Below are 20610 nucleotides of genomic sequence, written 5' to 3'. Positions count from 1 at the left end.
CTGATTGCTCTCAGCCATCCTAATCTTTTCTGCAACCCTTCAGTACAGTTCCTCATGTTGTGGTGACCCCTCCCCAGCATAAAACTATTTTCACTGCTACTTTATAACTGTAATTTTGCTACTGTTGTGAATTGTAATGTAAATATGGGTGTCTTCCCATGGTCTTAGGTGACCCTTGTAAAGGGTTGTTCCATCCCCAAAGGGGTCTCAATCCAGTGGTTGGGAATCATTGCTCTATATCAGGTTTCCGGTGAAAGTGAGTTGGCTTATCTGTGCTATCTTATTGCTCTATATCTTATTGCTCTATATCAGGTTTCCAGTGAAAATGAGTTGGCTTATCTGTGCTATCTTATTTGAGGTTTCCTGCTCTACTGTCATGGCACAAGTAGCTATTGCCAGATGCTAACATCATTGGTCTTCCCAGCCTCTAGAGCTAAGAAAACATCTATTGCTTATATCAAAAAATGCATTAAAAATCTTATGTATGCTATATAGTGTATATCTAAAATAGCCTTTATACAAAGCTTTGGCCAGATAACTAGTGCAAAAGCTTGCTTTTAGTTCTCTTTCTTGCCAATATTAGCTGCCTTACCCCCTCACTCTTGTTGTCCTGGGACTGCATCTTCATAGATAAGCTGGATCTAGGGGCTGAGGCTAAGACAATCTCATACAGGTACTTTCTGGTTCGGGATGGTTAACAGTGCACATAAGTTTTTGTAGGGGGCCATATTGCATGCAACTGGTTGAAAGTTTACTTCAAATTCTGAGTTTTGAGTTTTGGATTTTCATGTGAAATGTGTGAAATAATGTGAAATGGGACTTTCTCTCATGAGGTTGGAAAAAGCCAGGGCTCCCAGTCAGGCCACACAGTTGCCAGGTAAATAAGTAATACTCTCCAATTCTAAGCTTCAATACTTGGTTCATAGATCATGAGTATTAAGTCACTGTGTGGGAGGGGGGAGTTACAGCATTTAACTATGTAATCCAGACAATCCCCAAACTCACAATTTCCCTTTATGATCTTGAGTATTGGGATTATAGATGTGAGCTACTACACCTGGCTAAATACATTTCGATCTATGGTATTTTTGCACAGGCTAGGTTTATTGGGATGTATCATTAATATTATTTGAGGGGCATTTGTACTTCAATTTACCCAGTTATGAAATGTGGACAGACATTGGCAGTACCTCCTTATAAGTTTGTTGTAGAGGCTAGATGAATTAAGTGCTTTGAACCGGGTCTACCACATCATAAGCCCTGAATGATGGCTAGTTGTCATTCTCTATCTCCTTTTCTCAGGTACCTAAGATAATACCCGAGACATCAGGAAGGGCTTTCTAAATGAATAAGTAATAACTGTGCTCTACTTCAGCAGTGCTTGGAAGACAAATGAATTAAGTCATAAAAGAATACCATGCCATAAAACACTGATGTCTCCTTAGGAGACGGGAGGACTTAAACACCGGGTGTCACGCAGAGGGTTGATAGAGCTTGCATGCTTACCCTCAAGTGCCACCATTCACTTATTCACTCCAGGAACATTTATTCGGTGCTTAGTAATGAATATGACAGGAAACACCACAGAGTTATGAAAACGAAGATGACATAACCCTGAACTGGCAACTTGGTGTAACAGGCACAGGGAGACAGACACATGGATGATTATAGTTACTGGATGATTGTAATTATCATTTGAAACCAAAAACATAGACAGTAATGTATATAACAGGTTAATGGGAGAGGCAGAGGACTGCTTCTAGGCTGGATATCATTGGTAGGCATCGCGGAAAGAGCATCTCCATATAGATGTAAACACTAAGAAGGCACTTGGGAGGAGAGAGAGAGAGAGAGAGAGAGAGAGAGAGAGAGAGAGAGAGAGGTTTCCCAAATGCTACATACGCAGGCAAAGGTAGTAGAGACATGGTCATAGATAGCACAGTGCACACACAGCCTCTGTGACAGACTCACTGCCATAGCATTTCAGGCAGAGAGTGATTGGGATGAGAAGGCTGGAGGGCTTGGCAGAGATGTGGACAGGGGAAGCTTGTAACTCATCTTTGACGGTGGCTTCAAATTTCTTTTCTGTGGGGCTTCAGAGACAATGAATAAATCTGAGGCAGAGTGCATAATGGGCAGATCTTTCTGATAAATCTTTTTGGTGGCTGCAGAAGAAGGACTCGGGGATAATTAAGGAGCTGGGAGCCAGATAGTAGCCAGTCTAAGGACACAATGAGAGATAGAGCCCCTTCCCAGAGAGTTGTGGTCTTACAAATTAGTCTATGTCCTTGCGTGAGAGATCCAATAAACATGGGGGGGGGGGCGCCATGCTAAACTTTGAGGAGTTATCCCAGAGGCCTGACCTCTTTACTGGTTTCCTTTCTTTAAGAATTTTATGAAGGACTGTCTCCATGGGTCTTCCTAAGAAAGCAGGGTATGTTGTCTTGGTTACACTCCTAAGGTATCAGTACTAAATTCTAATGCCAAAATTTGTTCAGAAATTTAAAATATGGTCTTGGAAAAGTAACAATGTTAAACATTCTTATATTTGCATTAGCAAAATAGCTTTGTGGAGGGCGTGTGTGTCAAGAGACAGAAAGTTAGCAATAAAGGTGCTCCCTAGCTTCTCAATAAATAAAGAGTAAAACTCAAAGCCATAGTAAAAGCAATCAATCAAACAAACAAAAACCCCAGCTACCAACTAACCAAACAAGAACCAAAAAATACCGTGAAAAAAAAGACAAACAAAACAACAACAACAAAAAAAGGTCCTACTAATCTTCTCATACACAAACACACACACACACACACACACACACACACACACACACACACTGGGGGGACACAGAGAAGAGAGAGAGAGGGAGAGAGGAATAGAGGAGAAATTGTTTTCCAGCTGTACAGCTACTGTGATTATCAATCATATTTTCAATATCTCCATCCTCAGAACCATTTCTTTTTTTTTTTTAACCAACCCCTATCTCACAGTGCCTTAGGTTACCAACTCGAACTCCAACCATGCCCTACATTCTATATCTCAGGCCATAGTAAATTTAATTTCTAAATTGGTTGAAGATAGCAAGAATGGGAAAAGTTCTGAGATAGCATCATAGGTCTCCTCCCTGAGCTTTAGTTCAAAGGATTTGTAGTTTAGGCCTAGAAAACAGTAGACTTAATGCATGTATATGCTTCCTCCTCCCTCCCTCCTCCAAATCCTCTGGTGCACAAGGGTGCAGCAGGGGGTGCTGGGAAACAGAGTCTTTGATGATGTGTTCTCCCTGCTGTGAAGACTAATGACTTCAAAGAGGGCATCTGCCATGCTGGGGGCTTCCATGGAAAAAAATCTGACTGTAGTGTAATTAAGCAAGAGGCCTGAGTTTAGAATATTGTGTCCAATAGCACCCTCCCCTGCCCAGTGCAAAGCACAATTTGAAGAGGAGTGACACGAGGCTTTTGAAGAGCAGAACTGTCTTTGAAGTTAGCAGAGAAAAGAAAAGAAAAAAAAGTCACAAATCAAACTAAATAAAACCCAGGCTGCCCATGGCCTGCTAGAAAGTGGCTGAAATTCAAAAGTTTAGAACAGTGGAAGCAAGGCCCCTCTTCTTCTTTTTTTTTCCCCAGAGCTGAGCAGGGCCTTGCGCTTGCTAGGCAAGTGCTCTACCTCCGAGCTAAATCCCCAACCCCAAGGCCCCTCTTCTTAAAACCTTTCCCTAGCAAGTGTGGTATCTGATGCTAGAGCCCTTCATTCTAAAAGGAAGAACCATTTAATGTTATTGCCGTGGCTGTTAGCAAACATCTCTGGGAGCCATTCACCTTTGCCTTCGCTGGTTCTGTCGTTTCCAGTCAGCCTTCAAGCTCTGCAACCTGAAGAGAACTCCACCGGTGCTGAACCAGCCCAGCCTCTGCCTTTTTGTTATTTCCTAATCAACACAGCATAGCGCACAGCAACTGGGTGTTAACAGTGTAAGTGGTTATTATAAGTAAGCTAGGGATAACTTAAAGATTATAAGGAGATGCACATAGGTCAAATGCATAGGTTATGGGATGTGAGCCTTCATGAATTTTAGAAACAGTCGTCTGTGAACTCTGAGTGATGATGTCACTTCTTACAGGGTCTCCATGAAACGGTTACTACTAATTAAGTCACTGGGGAGGAAGTGGAGATGCAGTGAGCTTAGGGATTTGCTTGAGGGAAGTAGGTAGATAATAAGGGGAGGAGTCAGGAACTGGACTCAGATGACCTGTAGAGTCTAAACTCTTACGTGCTTCTGGCTTAGCTCCATATAGACTCAAACTTCTTGTCTCTGAAATGAACTAGATCTGAATGTTTCTGGATCACTAAAGAGTGGATAGCAAACAGATAAAAAAAAGAACCCCCAAACAAACAAATACAGTCCCTCCTTCATGACCCACACCTAAATATCTATCCTGTGAGCTCAAGTTTCATCATACTAGGAATCTCCCCAGAAGCCGTTATTTAATTTTTATTGGAATCCATTGTGTCAGATATCTGAGAAGCATTCTCAATAACAAGCCCTTGTTTCAAGCCTTATTAACTAACCGGATGTCAAGACAAGATAGTGCAGAAGACAAAGTGGCACAAGAGAAGGGACAGTAATCAGAAATCAACCAAAGATGGATGGGGGTAGCTTCCAAATGGGGATCTTGGAAGGTTTTATGGTGAAGCAGTCAACTATAGAATAGTAGAACTAGAGGGAAGAAATGTCCTGAGCCTGAGTGGAGAAGGCAGTGTGAATAGTGGTTCATTAGGGCTATGAAAGATACTGGGTCCACTTCAGAAGGAGCTGCTGTGAGAGACTTTGCTGAGGACTTCCACTGGGGTCACACTCACCCACAGATCTCCCACACAGCCGGTGGCCACACTTCTGAGGTCACCTCCTTCCATTCCTACTGGAGAATCTCATGCAAATTATGTCTCCCTTTTTTGTGTCCTGGTTTCCTCACTTCCAAAATTTGCACAGGTGTGCATGTTCATAAAACACTTTGAAATACTGCCTGCCACCAAGAAAGCACTTAGTAAATTTGACCTTTTACTAGCTAAACTGGAGGTCAGACATAAACAACTAGAGCAGTTCATCTCTTAGAAGGATGTATATGACATCCGGTCTCCCTTCCTCACTTGTAGGGACAGTGGGGCACCGCAATGATTTCTTCAAATGTATTTTGCTGATGTCCAAAGCAGTTTAGTTCTCTGTATTAAAGTTCACCTACTGATCATATGATTTTCCAAAATCCAAACACTCCAAGGTCCTAGCAGGAAAACACCAACTGACAGCCTCAGGCTAGACAAAGAACTGGAGGCAACTAAGAATTGAGGTGAGGTACTTTTCTTCTGGGAAGAGTCACTCTGTTAGCTATTCAATACCAATCATCAGTGCTAAAACCATATACATACAAGTGATATTATATGGACAGAGTAGGTTGTATTAACATACTTAGTAATATATAGACGCACACATATCATATATATGTTTAACAACCAATTAAAAATAAAGAAGTCATGAATTTGAGAAAGAGTGCAAGGTGGAATGGTCATAAAGAAGAGTTGTATAGGAAAGGAAAGGCAGAGTATTGCAATTATAGTATAATTTCAAAATAATATAATTTTAAAAAGAAAATAAAAACATACTGCTAACTAATCTGAGTTTTTTTAAATAGCAGTGCACATCTATAATCCCCTCACAAGAGAGGTGGAGACAGGGGGATCCCTGAAGCTCACTGGAGTGATCGGACCAATAGAATTAGTTAACTTCAAGTTCAGTGAGAAACTCTGACTAAAAAAAAAAACCAAAAAACAAAAAACAAAAAACAAAAAACAAACAAACAAAAAAAACCAAGGTGGCGAATGACTGAGGAAGATACTTGATACGAAAATTTTAACCTCTACATACATATGTACATATCATACATCACATAAACACACACACACACACACACACACACACAATGGAGGTAGGATGAGAGAGAATAGTTGGAAGAATTAGGCACTTAAGAAGAAATGTCTCAAAATAGTTATCCTATGCACAATGATGTGAAACTCCATAAAACTTAAGGTCCAGCCAGCCCACATCTGAAGATGTGATTTGTTCTCAGGCATCCACCCCACACTGTATACAAATTCAGCATATTCTTTAACCAACATGAAGCTATCAGAGAAGTTAGGAGTGGAACATAAAAGAGAGTAAATCCATTCTTTTTTTCTTCCAAGGACAAAACTGCCCAAATAGGTGGAAGGCACAGGGAACCATATTTTTCATTCAGCCCAAAGTTCTGTTTAAGGATCTGTGTTACAACAGTAGAATGAGTTGCCTCATGAAATACCATCATCCCTGTCACTAATGATGTTCAAACAGTGGCTGGAAGGCCATCGGCTACAAGGAGTGCTCCATGGAGTGGCTCATGGGATAGTCTGACCTTGAGGTGGGCTCCCACCTCTCAGCTTCTAGACTTGTCAGTGATCCAGCTGATGCACTCCTGTTCTTGTCCCTAAAATTAGATATGTGACTCACCCCTTCCATGAGAGAAACTCAAATTTAATAAGGTTTTATATAAGACCTGTAGTTACCTTTAGAGAATAGAGGCTTGATTATATCTTCCCAAACCATACCCAAACTTCGTAATCCTAAATTGGTCACTGGCTTTGTCCAGGAAAGAGTGATAAGATGAACACACCCTTTTCATTTATCTGACACCGGTTGACTGAGTCCCTAAGTTCCTGGCAGTACGTTAGGGTATGATATTGCAATGACATATGAAACATTATTTTCTCCACTGTGTAATTTGCATTCTGGTGGTATGTTTGGCTAAAGTCAGCTGCCAAATTGACATCAAGATTGCATCATTTGGTAAAAGATCAAAGAGCACAAAATAGGTCACAACTAATGTGAAAAACGACTTTAGCATTCAACCGTATACTGATCCAGAACATACAAATTTATGAATATTATTGAGTACATCACATCTTATTTAGGTCTTCTCAATAATCTTTCTGATAATTTTATTGAATAGATAACATTTTTATCCTTAATTACAGTGAAATCAAGGCTTATAAAAGCCACAAAATTACCCCAACATAACAGCTTTTTACATAAAAGAAAGATTTGAGCCTATGTCTCTCCGACTGCCTTCCATTATGTTATGCCATCTCCCATAAAGGTTAAACATTAACAAGTCAGGGCTAGGGAGGGAGCTCAGTGGTAGGGTGCTTGCTTAGCAATGCAAGAGGTTCTGAATTCAATTCCTAGCACCTAAAATATAATAATAAAATGAGTGGGTAAATATCAACTCTAGTGGGTAGGAGGTATGCAGTTTCCTGGCTAGCCGGAAATAGTTTGACCAAGTGTATGCAGAGTGTTAAGAATACCCAAGACCATGTCTCAGAAATACTTCTGAGTATGTCTCAGATGACCTTGTCCCTAGATCAAGTAACATGAATAAAATAGGCAAGTCTGTGTTTCAGATGTGAAAAATATGTTACTCACTGGATAAGGGCTCTGAAATTTGCCTAGAGCAAGGCCCTGTCTCCATGTTTCATTCACCTTCTATAGGTGCTGCATGCACTGTTCTAAGACGACCATGATGGCTGAATGCTGGCCGTGATGTTGCACTAACAATAGCACAAAGATACTCAGCAACCAACGCCTGTCCCCACAGACAGTTACAGCCTAAGGCCCCTCAGTATATATCTAGCTGAAGTGTTGTTTTTACCTGAATTGGATAGAGGCCAATAGCACTTACTATGCTTAGGCCTCCAGCAAGGTCCCTCTAGTGACTTGCTATCCTCCCCAGGATGCTATGTCATTCTGAGAGATTCTCAACTCAGAACACATACTTACTGTTTGACTCTAACCTCAGCTCTGTCCTTGGAAATCCAAAGCTACGTTTCAGCACTGGCTGTTTCCATCTTGAGTCTCTTGGGGATAACTGCCCTTGAAGTGTTTGACCAAATAAAGCCTTCTGTAGGGACAATTATGATTTTATATTTTTGCCTGTAAAATGTGGACAAAAGTCTTCCCTTAAAGTTTTGAAGTGAGAATTAAATCTCATCTAGTAGTGTGTAAGTAAAATTGATGGTCAACTTCACACGATTTAGAAAGACCTTTTACGTAAAAGATTTGAGCCTATGTCTGGCAGACTCTGTCTCTTCCGTTATGTTTTAGAAAGACCCAGGGGATGAACATATATTTGAGGGATATTCAGGACCTAGGTAACGGAGTTAGGAAGACCATCTTGACTGGAGGTGGTGCCGTTCCTTGGGCTGGGGTCCCAGGCTACATAAAAAGGAGAAAGCTAGCTGATGACTACTAGTTATCTCTCTCTCTGCTTTCCAACTGTGGATGTAATGTGAGTGGCCACCTTTGCTTTAACCTTTCCCACTATGTGTCCCTTCCAACAGTAAGCCATAATAAGCCCTTCCTGAAATTGCTTTTGTTAGGTATTTTGCCACCACAACAAGATAAGTCACGAATACAAGTACTTTGAAGAGTGGCTGCAAGGTCCATGTGAAGGCCTGTTCATTTCTGTGAATATTATCATCACACGTGTTATGCCTGTGCCCACACAGCAGAGGACAAGGAACGATTTAATAGTAGACATGTGTAGTTATGATTCACTGGTAATGTCAGTTCAACTCTAGGTAGGCATTTCCCAGAGTTGACTATGTTCCCTCTGGTGACCATCTCACAAAAGTAAACACAATTCCACTTAAATCCAGTGTTCTCACATAATTATAAAGGAAAGAGTCCCTGCTGTATATCAGCATGGATGGACAGACTCCATGCTGAGAACTAGCATCTGGGAAGCCCGGTGGGAGACTTGCATCTCTAGAGCTAATTGGGCTAATGCAACCTCAGGGTTTGTGTAGCTGTTTGTAGCCTCATTTCACATCTTTACAACAGAAGTCTAGGGACTCCAGAACGCAAAGGTCTTCAATCCAAAACCCAAGCATGAGTGGCAGGCTTGGCATTGGCTGTACCCACTCAAGCCCTCACACAAACCTCAGCAGGGGAAACCCTGTGGAAAGGTTAATAAACTCGGCAGGAAGGAGACCACTGAGAAAGGAAAAGGTGATGCCAGTTGTTGAACTCCACTATGGTATAATGGAAACAACCTGGATGCCAGCATCAGGGGTTAGGCCTCTGTGATACTGACCAATGTACCACTGAGTCTCAAATAATAATAGTGTGTGTGTGTGTGTGTGTGTGTGTGTGTGTGTGTGTGTGCATGTGGCATGTGGTGTATTATGTTGTATAGTGTGTATGGTATGAGTGAGTGGTATGTAGTATGTGTGTGTTATGTGTAGTATGTAGTATATATGTGATGTGTGTATGCCTATGTGTGTATGTGGTATGTGTGATGTGCGTGGTGTGTATGTTCTCTCTCTCTCTCTCTCTCTCTCTCTCTCTCTCTCTCTGTGTGTGTGTGTGTGTGTGTGTGTGTGTGTGTGTGTGTTCATTTCAGAGGATGAAATTTTAGGGGACCTGGATTCTTTCCTTTTGCTATTTTTTTCTATGGATTTTTATGGCCATACACATTTCTTTTATTATATGAAGGGAAACAAAAGATCCAAAATGAGATATGCAGTGACAAAATGTTTACTTTCTAATTTTTGAAGTTATATATATATATATATATATATATATATATATATGTATATATATCAGTTAAAGCTTAGGAAAATAATTATGGCATGAGTGATTGAAAAGAAATCTAAACTACTTGCTTGTCTGGGAAGAATAAACCATGAGATTACTTTTATGGAAATTGCTTTCCCAGAAATTGTAAGTGGTATAAATATCACTAATTGTGCATCTCTTTTTTTTTTTTTTTTTGGGTTCTTTTTTTCGGAGCTGGGGACCGAACCCAGGGCCTTGCGCTTCCTAGGTAAGCGCTCTACCACTGAGCTAAATCCCCAGCCCCAAATTGTGCATCTCTTAACAAAATGCACTTTGTAGGATTTTTGTTAAGACATCACACACATATGCACATGCGCATGCGCGCGCACACACATAGTTTATTTATTGATTTCTATTTTGGGAAGGTATGTGTAAGTGTGTGTGTGTGTGTGTGTGTGTGTAATGTACGTACAGAAACGAGTGCAGGTGCTTGTGGGTGTCAGAGAATGATGCTGGTGTCCTGTCTGTCAGTCTCTGACGTATTCCTTTGTGATACGTCTTTTACTGAACCAGGAAGTAGTGTAACAACCAGCAGTCCCCAAGGATGCTCCTGTTTGTATCCTGCACAGTTCCCGTCACATATGGCCATGCCCAGGTTAGCTGTGGGTTTTGTGCTGGGACTTGAACTCAGGTTTTTGTCCTTGTTCAGAGAGTGTTCTCACCCTCCAAACCATGTCTCCAGCCTCTTATGGTGATACATTAAAAAAAAAAACTATTCAGCTTGGTGTTTAGTCTTCCATGGCAATAAATGAGAAGAATTAATTAGCACTGCATGAAGAATTGTTCAGTATTTGCGAACATTGATGTTGTACTATACCATTACAGTAAATGAGTGAGCCCCTACTTCTTGTTCAAACGGCTTTTTTACTACACTGACTTACAGAAGCGTGTATTAAAGACTTGATCTGAATGCTAGACTTAAAAACCACTTACTTCTCCTAGCTCACTAGAACAGGCTCTAAAATCGAGAGTTTCCCATAAGACATCGAGACTAAATTCCTTATGGAAATTTTTGAGAAAAATAATACACTTCAAGGATACTCGTAATCATTCCTGCTTTCCGTGACTGTAAAGGTTAGACATATTCATTGTTAAACTGTGAGCGAAAATAAACTATCTGCAAATGGATGAAGGTGGTAGCAGGGAGAACGTTCGATGCACGGGAAAGGAAATTGGAAGGAAATACACACAAGTGGCAAATGGTAATGGTGGTTTTTGTAAACATGAGATAATAAGCAAATTTCTTTTTCTATTGATTAAAAAAAAAGGTAAATAGCTCGGATCTCCAAAGGGAAGAAAAATCATAGCAGTCATCTGCTTACTATTTTCAAACTGGAACCCAAGGAAACTGAGGGCTTGGAGAGCATTTTTAGTGGAAAACATACATGCATTCAATAGAATATATGAATTCAGGACACTCTCTGGAAAGCATAGGCAAGACATAAAACATTCATTTCTATAAAATTGAAACAATTTATCTTCCATTCTTGAGCAGATGGGAGGGTAAATTGAGGTTGATTTTTTTTCACCCTGGTGGTCATGTTGGAGGAAATATGAGTATTCCCGCCTCTGGCACTGTTTAAAATAAGTCTCACGGTGCCTTGACTGGACTACGCAGAGACATCCGTGTGGTAGAGTGTTACCCCTCCTGTGGAGGCTAGGCAGCACTGTAGGTGGACAGCTGTCACTCAAATGGGGTAGCCTGTGATAGAGATGAATTTCCTTGCCCTGAGAGCTGGAATGAAGGGAAGCAAGCCTGTTGCCCACCTACAGCGAATAATCATCCCTCCGATTATTACACGCTTTTCATCCCTCTCTCTTAAATATTCATCCAATTGATTTATCTCCAATAGGTAGTTGTTACTATACAGCCTTGTCACCAATTATGTGGTCTAGGATAAGTTATTTCACCTTTGAAGGCTCTCCACTTCCCAATCAGTAAAATGAGAATGACTTTGTAGTCACTAGGCTACAGGTTCGCTCTTATTTTCTCTGGGAGGGGATGGAAGAGTGACACGAGGATGTCCTCATTTACCACATGGTCTGGAAGGTGTTCACTTCTGACATTTTCTTAAGTTTGGTTGTGCTTCACTGTCATTTGAGAGAGAGTATTAAATGCACATACCCAGAGGCTGAGGAGACAACTCAACTGATCTAGCATTGCCTTGCAAGGCCCAGAACCCATCTGAAAGTGTTGTCTAGGATGGCTCATGCTTCTAATTCCAGGACTTGGAGAATGGAGGCCAGAGCATCCCTGAAATTTGCTGGCCAGTCAATCTAGCCTAATTGGAGAGCTCCAGGCCAATGAGAAATACTATCTTAAAGAGGTGGACAATATTCTTGAGGATGTCACCGAAGGTTGTCCTCTGGTCTCCTCATGCAAAAGCATGTGCACCCATATTTATGCATACACATGCATCCCTCCAAATGCCTATTAAAAACCAATTAAAAATAACAACAGTAATAGTCTACAAACTAATAAGGCCCTCTCAAAGATCAATGAAATTGAAACCATCAAATGACAAGGTCAGAAATGCGATATATGAGTAATTGTTCCATGGATGGCACTAGCATCCAGGAGCCCCTCACTTCAGCAAAGCTTTCTTTTAGGACAGCAACAAGTGACCAAGATGGTTATAAGTGTTGCTTCTAAGAAGGAAGCCAAGGGCTTTATTAAAAATGACTTACGAGTCAGTGGTAGCTCAACAAAGGCTGTTGTGCAGGTTAGATACACATAGTTTGGTCCAGAGGTGCCATGCCTTGGAAAACATAGGCCAGGTTAGCCTATCTACAAGGACAAAGTACCTCACTAGACTCAGGTGACTGGCCATACAGTTTTCATCTAAAAATGGTCAAATAAAACCTTCTTTCACCTGATAAAATCCCTAAGAGTGAGGTCGAGAGTTTTCCAAACCATCCTGTCGTCAGGGGATGAGTCCACCTTAGCCTTAGAGTATATCCTAGCATGTGTGGGTCACTTTCAAGTTCTGGCTTGCTTATTTGGGGGTGTCCTGGGGATTGATTTTCAGTGGAATTAGGTTGCAGAAAGCTTCTACAGATAAGGATCCAGAAGATTTAGGCTTCGTTCCAAGAGCTTCCTTCGTTTATTCTAACCATGAACTAAAAAGGAATATGTCAGCAACATTGCCTTTGACTCCTGAAGGAAGAGGGCAAGACAGAGAGAAGTGGTAAAACAAAGCCAAACAAAAACAGAAGGGAAGTGGTAAAAAAGAAAAACAAACTGGCAAATAAATTCATTGAAACCCTTGTTAGGAATTAGTGACGATGATTAGACATGGGGGCGAGGAGCTAATGGGAAGATAATCCCATTTGTGAATGACATGGCAGTGACAGGAACTGGGCACAGACATTGAAGTCTGGGCTGGAGGGCAGGGGAGGAGGCACCAAAGATAATGCAGCAGCTGGTGGCTTTGCTGTGGGTTTTATCTGAAGGGTTGGGGGAAGGTGAATGGTCTTGGTGACACAGAAACAAGCAAAGTTGTAGGGTAAAAAAAGACCAGGTTGGGAGCTATAAAGAGGTTCCCCAAATTCAGGAAATTTTGTTACCAATAACTCTAACTCTACCTACTGTCATTTTTTATTGGATATTTTTTATTTACATTTTAACTGTTATCTCCGTTCCCAGTTTCCTATCCATAAACCCCATATCCCATTGCCCTCCCTCTTCTTATGAGGGTGTTCCTCTACCCAACCACCCACCCTTTCCCACCTCCCTGCCCCAACATTCCCCTACATGGGGGTGGGGGATTGGGGAGGATGAACCTTGACAGGACCAAGACCTTCTCCTCACACTGGTGTCCAACAAGGCCATTCTCTGCTGCATATGCACCTGGTGCCATGGGTCTGTCCATGTGTACTCTTCGGATGGTGATTTAGTGCCTGGGAACTCTGGTTGGTTGGTATTGTTGTTCCTATGGGGTTGCAAACCTCTTCAGCTCCTTCAAACCTTCCTCTAACTCCTCAAATGGGGACCCCGTTCTAGGTTCAATGGTTGGCTGCAAGCATTTGCTTCTGTATTTGTCATGCTCTGGCAAAGTCTCTTAGGAGACACCTATATCAGGCTCCTGTCACCATGCACTTCTTGGCTTCATCAATATTATCTAGTTTTGGTGGCTGTATATAAAAAGGCTGTATCCCCAGGTGGGGCAGGCTCTGAATGGCCATTCCTTCAGTCTCTGCTCCAAACTTTATCTCCTTATCTCCTCCTATGAATTTTTTCCCTTCTAAGAACGACTGTAACATCTGCACTTTGGTAATCATTCTTCTTGAGCTTCTTGTGGTCTGTGGATTGTATCTTGGGTAATTTGAGCTTTTGAGCTAACATCTACTTATCAGTGAGTGCATAACATGTGTGTGTGTGTGTGTGTGTGTGTGTGTGTGTGTGTGTTTGGTTTTTGTTGTTGTTGTGGTTTGTTTGTTTGTTTGTTTTTGTGATTGGGTTACCAAACTCAGGTGATATTTTCTAGTTCCATCCATTTGACTATGAATTTCATGAAGTCATTGTTTTTATTAGCTGAGTAGTACGCCACTATGTAGATGTACCACATTTTCTGTATCCATTCCTCTCTTGAAGGATATCTGGGTTCTTCCCAGGTTATGACTGTTATAAATAATGTTGTTATGAATGTAATGAAAGATGTGTCCTTGCTATATGTTGGAACATCTTTTGGGTATATACCCAGGAGTGGTATATCTGGGTCCTCAGATAATTGTCTAATTTTCTAAGGGGTCTCCAGACTGATTTCCAGAGTGGTTGTATCAGCTTGCAATCCCACCAACAATGGAGGAGTGTTCCTCTTTCTCCACATCCTCGCCAACATCTGTTGTCAGCTGAGTTTTTGATCTTAGCCATTCTGACTGGTGTGAGGTGGAATCTCAGGGTTGTTTTGATTTGCATTTCTCTGATGAATAAGGATGTTGAACATTTCTTTAGGTACTTCTCAGCCATTCCATATTCCTCAGCTGAGAATTTTTTGTTTATCTCTGTACCCCATTTTTAACAGGGTTATGTGATTCTCTGGAGTCTAACTTCTTGAGTTCTTTATATATATTGGATCTTAGCCCTGTATTAGATGTCGGATTGGTAAAGATCTTTTCCCAATCTGTTGGTTGCCATTTTGTCCTAAGAGAGTATCCTTTGCCTTACAGAAGCTTTGCAATTTTATGAGGTCCCATTTGTCGATTCTTGATCTTAGAGCATAAGCCACTGGTGTTCTGTTCAGGAAAATTTCCCCAGTGACCATGTGTTTGAGGCTCTTCCCCACTTTTTCTTCTATTAGTTTAAGTTTATCTGGTTTTATGTGGAGGTCCTTGATCCACTTGAACTTGAGCTTTGTACAGGGTGGTAAGAATGGATCAATTTGCAATTTTCTTCATGCTGATCTCCAACTGAACCAGCACCATTTGTTGAAAATACTGTCTTTTTTACACTGAATGGTTATAGGTCCTTTGTCAAAGATCAAGTGACCATAGGTGTGTGGGTTCATTTCTGGGTCTTCAATTCTATTCCATTGATCTACCTGCCTGTCTCTGTACCAATACCATACAGTTTTTATGACTATTGCTCTGTAATACAGCTTGACATCAGGGATGGTGATTTCCCCCAGAAGTTCTTTTATTGTTGAGAATAGTTTTTGCTATCCTGCATTTTTCTAAAGAGTTTCATAGATGGTCAATGAAGTTCAGATTGAGTCCTAAATCCAGCATGGAACTAGAGCCACACAGTGGCTACTAGCACAGCTGTGAAGAGGTTTTTTTACCTCTTTAAATGACACACTTGTAGCATGTAGACCTGAGTTCATCTCCCTAGAACCTTAAGCTGGTCTTAAGGGAGTACATCAATAATCCCAGCTTTGGAAAGTAGAGACAGGTGAATCCTAGGATTTGCTGTCCATCCAGTTGGTAAGCTCCAAGACCAGTTAGAGATCATATATCAAGCAGTAATGTGGAAAAGCAATTATGGAAGAAACCTAAAGTCAGTCTTTGGTCTACATGCCCATGGACATACATGTGTATATGCATATGCAGTGTACCTATACAAGACAAGTATACACACACACACACGCACACACACACACACGCACACACACACTAGATTTTGTGAGTTTATAAGGAGATATTAATCCTTATCATATTGGATTCCCTGCCTAAGCAGAACCTACTGGATAAATAAGAATGAAGAAGTTGCAGGAACAGAAGAAGTATAAGCACCTGGACAATGTCAAGGTCATCTTAAGATAGTGTGGACCGTGTATGAATAAGGGGGTCAGTATCTGAGGATGTCCTCTAAAAGGTGTCATGTACGGAGTGGTTCTGACAGTTTGTTCGGGAATGTACGTATGAACACTGAATGTCCTGTTCCACAATTGATTCTTGATCGATCAATAAACATGCTAGCAGTCAATGAGCTGGAGGGAATTCCAGTTTTTCTACAGGCTAGCAGATGAGAGAGTAGAAAGGATTTCACCATGTTTTGGAGGGAGAAAAAGTCATCCACCATGTGAGATTTTGGGTGAAGTGGCCATCGGCTACTTCCTCAACTAGGCCTGGAGTAGCAGGCTAGAGATTAGAGACCAGTTGAGCTGAGGAAAGATTTAGGGTCCTGAGCTAGGACTAAAAGTAACTGAGCAATGAAACTTGAGGGTAAATGTATGGTGCTGAGCTGGGAGTGAAAAGAAGGGCAAGATGACCGAGGAAGGCTTAGAAGAGCCTGGCCATTGAGTTAAAGCTTGTGTGTGTGTGTGTGTGTGTGTGTGTGTGTGTGTGTGTGTGTGTGTGTGTGTGTGTGTGTGTTTCGAGTGGGGCTGGTAGCATGATCCACCTAGAGTTAAGGCAAGATAGTAGGAACTACATGCTAGAGTGTCATCTCCCTGGGCATCCATAAGAAAGGAGATGTTCTGTGAGCAGGGTCATTCCTGACAATAGGTTTTAAATCGTTGGAAGAACACCTGCTCATTTCTCTCAGCAGGTCTCTCCCCATCTCATGAGTTATCACTCTGTCTTTATCCTTCAGCATGGAAACCCAGTGATATTTTACCTTTCTCTATTGGAGAATCTCCTTGGTGTTGTCCTTGGCAGCTGAGATGGCAGAATAAGTAATCAGACTATTATTTATCAGGAGCCTCCAAAAGCACGAATTTAATCTAATTGTGGTATTCTGAAAGATGTATTTAGAGACCCTTGAGTACACTTTTAATTTAACGAAAAGTCATTATTACAGCCTTTCTTAATAACTCTAAAGTATCTAAACAAATTTGGGTGTCTCTTTTCTTCTCTGATCATGTAAATCAATCTTGCTTGCTTCTTCCACACTCATTTACTGCTTGCATTTCTCATTGGTGAACACTTTCGATTTGTCTTTGCTGTCCTAGCAAACAAATACCAAATGCAGCCTCCAACAGGTTCAAGCTGTGTCATGAAGCCACAGTGATGGGAGGGCAAAAAATTACCTAGAAAAGTCACACAGGGAAGACGGATGACACAGAAACCATGGTGATCTCTCGGATGCTTCAGCCCTGGGTTTCCTCCCTGGCAATTGAATAATACAAAGCATCCTGACCAGGAGTGCTTGATTTTGTTGCCAGCATCCAAGATCGAGGATGTATCTTCAAACATTTCCTGTTCTTTGAATAACCCATTTGAATCTCTTATTCACGGCTTTCCTTAAGTAGTCATGAAACTAATTTTACTTTTAATGAAAATGTTCTTCTTAGGCAATGAATTCTACTGTTTTATAATTTTCCACTTGGACCCCTTAAACTGTGCAACTCGGAGCAGCTGGCTTTACCATGTAGACCAATACATAAATGTCTCACACTGCTTGCTTTCTCCTGGGCATTGCTGACAGGATTGAGTACTAGAATTATGTATTTCAAAGACTTTAGACACAGGTTCTTTAATTCTCAGCCATTCTCCATTTGTCTACTTGTACCTATTATCTAGCTTTTACCCACTTTAACTTTTTCTCCTGGCCATGTGCAAGAGACTTTTAAACTAAATCGAACTATTCATCTACCATTCCTGTAAACCCATGCTCCTTTACTTAGTAAATACAACAATTAAAAAAATCTGGCTTCTCCATGAAACTCTATTATAATTCTTCAACCTTATCTAAGTCACCAGTTAACTCTGCTCTCATTGACCTTTGATCAAAATCTTTCTCCTAGTAGGTCTTAGAACTATTTGTAATTGTTCATTATATGTTTATTTTCCTATGTGGACTATTAGTTATCCCAGGACAGAAACTCTACCTTGCCTTTAGGCATAGCAACCACACATGTTCTTCACCCAAAGAGTAAGTAAGGGGATGAACATTTACCAAAACATAAATGAATTGACGAGTAGATGATAGGATATAGGAGTAAGAGCCATTCTTTAAACAAACTGGATTGTTCCTACACACACTCACACACTGCACAATCATACAGATACTACCTATTTACATGTACTCACGCTCACACATACCCTATACAACCATACAGACACTATATATTTACACACACACAGTCATACACACTCTGTACAATCAGTCACTAAATATTCACATACACGTATACACTCACACACTGTCCAATCACACAGACACTACATATTCACATACACTCATACACTGTACAGTCATATAGACACTACATATTTACATACACTCACACACAAACTATACAATCATACAGACACTAGGTATTATATATAGTCACACTCGCAAATACTGTACAATCATACAGACACTACATATTTATTTACATAGACTCAAAGTCTCAGATACTCACATTTACACACAGTAAAATCATACAGTGCATATTTACATACACTCAAACATAATTACATTCTCTCTTTCTCTTTCTCTCTCTTTCTTTTACAGAACTATATGAGCTAAAGCAGGTAGCAGTTGCCTAACATTTCAGATGTATTCATCTTCCTCACAGAAGTATCTATTTGTAACTTTTTTATATGAATATCCTTGATTAATTTTCTTTTTTCTCTGAAAATCACAATTGTTTTTTGCCACATTTCCCTTGGTTATCAACCTTAGATTTCTCACAAATGACTTCATCCATTAGTTGAGATGTATTTGGGTTTTCTGCCTAGAATAAACCTGCTGCAGTCTTAATGGACGCCATATCAGAATGTTAAGAGGAAAACGTAAGTACTCCTTATGTGGGCTGTTCACCTTCACCTTCTAGAACATTCAATGAAAATTCCAGGAAAATCAGACTTATCATTGATTTTCCCATAACGCTCTAATATGTATCATCATTTAGAAATCTGTCAGGCAGTTTTCAGTTCAAATGATAGTCTTTACGTTCAAACCAATTTCAATTAATTTGGGGAAAATCATCTAAAGAAACATTACATTAGTTTGGTACCCTGACTTAAATCACGATGTATGGCATCTTCTACTTTCCACTTACGGTTTTATTTCAGGAGGAAAACCGCATCCATTTGTCTGGCGTCGTATTATAAATATGAATTCAAGCTGCTTATCACTCCAATGTCCTCAAGATACTCACTCCTCTCCATCCTGCTAATAGTTGTTCTATAATTTTATTATTGTCCACAATGAGACCTCATAGACATTGACGATCATAGAATAATGGAAATTAGAGATGGAAATGACAGATTAGGTGTCTTTGTCTATTTCCTGGGGCTAATGTTCTCGTCAGTCTGCAGCTCAATGCTTTAGTCTATTTTGTTTCTAAGGACAGCAGTGCTGGCACCTCTTCCCTTTACCCCTGAGGCTCTTGTCTGCATCCTAAGACTGTCTCTACATCCAGCCATAGGGAATAACAAAGGCTTTGCAATTACCAAGTGAAGTCAGGCCCATCCTCACACAATATGTCTACAAGGGTAGGGATGTGGAAGCTTGAGCGATTAGCCACCAAATCCAATCACAGGCAGAAGGCCAGGCTGGATCATTTAGAGCAAATGTGAAATGATATCTCGTAGTTGTTTTCTTCGGCGGCAAGATTGCAGGCTACGAGATAGAGAGGTGGTTATCCATCACCTTTTACAACATTTAACTCAGTAAGAATGGTCAGCTAAGAATCGCAGCCATCACACAAGCCAAAGGGCTGGCTCCACAGCAACTGTGCAAACAGCTCAGAGGGAATAATAGTCAGGGGACATTGCAGAATTTAACCAGTGAAATGCCATTCTGCATTCATATCGTACTTGACAACATCTGTTAGCCAATCCTCTACTCTCTTCTCTAGACACTTTTCTTTAAAATTTGTGGGTTGCCTACCTGATAAAAGCTCACATTCTGTACAAACCAAGGCATTCTTCATTCTCACTAACACAACAAATCCTGACATTTGGACTTCCCTAACTTTTCTGACCTGTGATCCAGATTTCCTTTTCCTGACTTCATTTACTCTTGTCCTTCTCCCTTAACTGGGTTCCAGAACATTTGCCCTCTTCCACAGTGAGGGGCATCTATCACACCTTGACTAGTCATCGGCTGGCTAAGTCATCAGACTTGAGTTCTTCTCGCCCCTTATCATAAATCACTCCCCTGGGCTCCTCAATCATTTTTATTGCTCTTCTCCAAACGCTCACCCATTTGTCACCATATTTATTGCTTTGAGAGTCCAGAACTGCACTCAATATTCTAGGTTTGGTCTCATCGGGATCCCGTACAGGGGGCTGATCACTGACCCAGGAGTGAGAGTTTCTATGGCAATGTCAGAAATGACATTGGTTTTTGGTTTTTGTTTGATGGTTTGTTTGTTTGTTCATGTTGTCAGGCTGCCAACACAGATCTAATTTGCAGTCCAATCAATCACTCACCCACATGCCTTTGCCTTGATTTCCTTCTGATTCTCCCTATCCCATTGATTGCTATTCTTAGTTAGTATTTATTGAACCTTCTCTCCATTTGCCTGATGCTGAAAGC

General features: G+C 40.8%; 1 protein-coding gene across 5 annotated transcripts in view; it reads right to left on the bottom strand.

Moving 5' to 3' along the window:
- Astn1 (astrotactin 1) overlaps positions 1–20610 on the bottom strand; it is a 318149-nt gene that overhangs the window by 136101 nt on the left and 161438 nt on the right. The gene's annotated exons all lie outside the window — the stretch shown is intronic.

The sequence above is a fragment of the Rattus norvegicus genome, chromosome 13 (assembly GCF_036323735.1).
Source record: "Rattus norvegicus strain BN/NHsdMcwi chromosome 13, GRCr8, whole genome shotgun sequence".
Classification (NCBI taxonomy): Eukaryota; Metazoa; Chordata; class Mammalia; order Rodentia; family Muridae; genus Rattus; species Rattus norvegicus.
The sequence above is the reverse complement of the archived record's forward strand: the minus strand, read 5'-3'. Positions and strand labels throughout refer to the sequence as shown.